Below are 986 nucleotides of genomic sequence, written 5' to 3'. Positions count from 1 at the left end.
GACAAGAAAGGGAGTGGGCCAGGACCCCAGGACACCTGATTAGCCCTGGAACAGTTAACCTGGCCTCCTACAGGGGAATTCGGGAATCTGCACCGAGTATGGGTTCTAGGTTTTAATTTTTATTTATTTATTTATTTGACATATAATCGATATTTTAGTTTGAAGTGTACAACATACTGATTTGGTACATGTATACCTTGTGTGGCGAACTAACTGAAATGAGGTTGGTTCACGAGACTGTACTGTATACATGGAGGCTGCCAAGAGAGTAGATCTTCAAAGTTCTTTTCACGAGGAAAAAAAAAATTTGTAACTGGGTGCTAGGGTTTAGACTCTGCATGATCTGGCCCCCACTTGCGTCTCCGTTCTCATTTTTCACCACTCCCCCTCTCACACTCCATGGGCCAAACTGACAAAATTGTGGGAACACGCCGGCTTCTCTCTCACCCTCGCCTGTGTTGTGATAGGTTACCTGATAAGCTCATATCCATTATTTGGGCTTCAATTCCATTTTCTCTGGGAAGTTTTCCCTGATCACTCGATGCTGGGTTGGGTGCCCTCCTTACATGTTTGTTTATTTATTTTTTTGGCTTTGCCTCGGGGCTTGTGGGATCTTAGCTCCTTGACCAGGGATTGAACCTGGGCCCTCTGCAGTGAAAGTGCAGAGTCCTAACCACTGGACCACCAGGGAATTCCCCCTCCTTACATGTTTCAAAAGCACCTATCCTATCCTACAGCCCCCATACTGGATGGCAACAGTCTTCTCAAATGCCTTTCGCCTTGAGTCAGCCGTGAGCTCCCTCAAGGCAGGGGTGATGCTTCTCTGTTGGTTGCATCTCCAGTGTTCAGCCCAGTACCAATAACGTAGTTGGTGCTGAATATCCGCTTATGAAATGAATGAATGCATGAGTGAAAGCATTCAGGCCTTCTGTCTTCAGGCCGGGAGTCACACGGATTACCCCTGGACCTTTCTGATTTACAGACAG

The 986-nt window shown here is 46.8% G+C and overlaps 1 non-coding gene across 1 annotated transcript; it reads right to left on the bottom strand.

The window, feature by feature from the left end:
* Window positions 1-618: 618 nt before the first annotated feature.
* Window positions 619-691, bottom strand: TRNAE-UUC (transfer RNA glutamic acid (anticodon UUC)). The gene has a single exon. It is a non-coding gene; the product is annotated as a tRNA-Glu (tRNA).
* Window positions 692-986: the final 295 nt, after the last annotated feature.

Source organism: Phocoena phocoena, chromosome 17 (genome assembly GCF_963924675.1).
Source record: "Phocoena phocoena chromosome 17, mPhoPho1.1, whole genome shotgun sequence".
Classification (NCBI taxonomy): Eukaryota; Metazoa; Chordata; class Mammalia; order Artiodactyla; family Phocoenidae; genus Phocoena; species Phocoena phocoena.
This window is presented reverse-complemented; position numbering and strand designations above follow the sequence as displayed.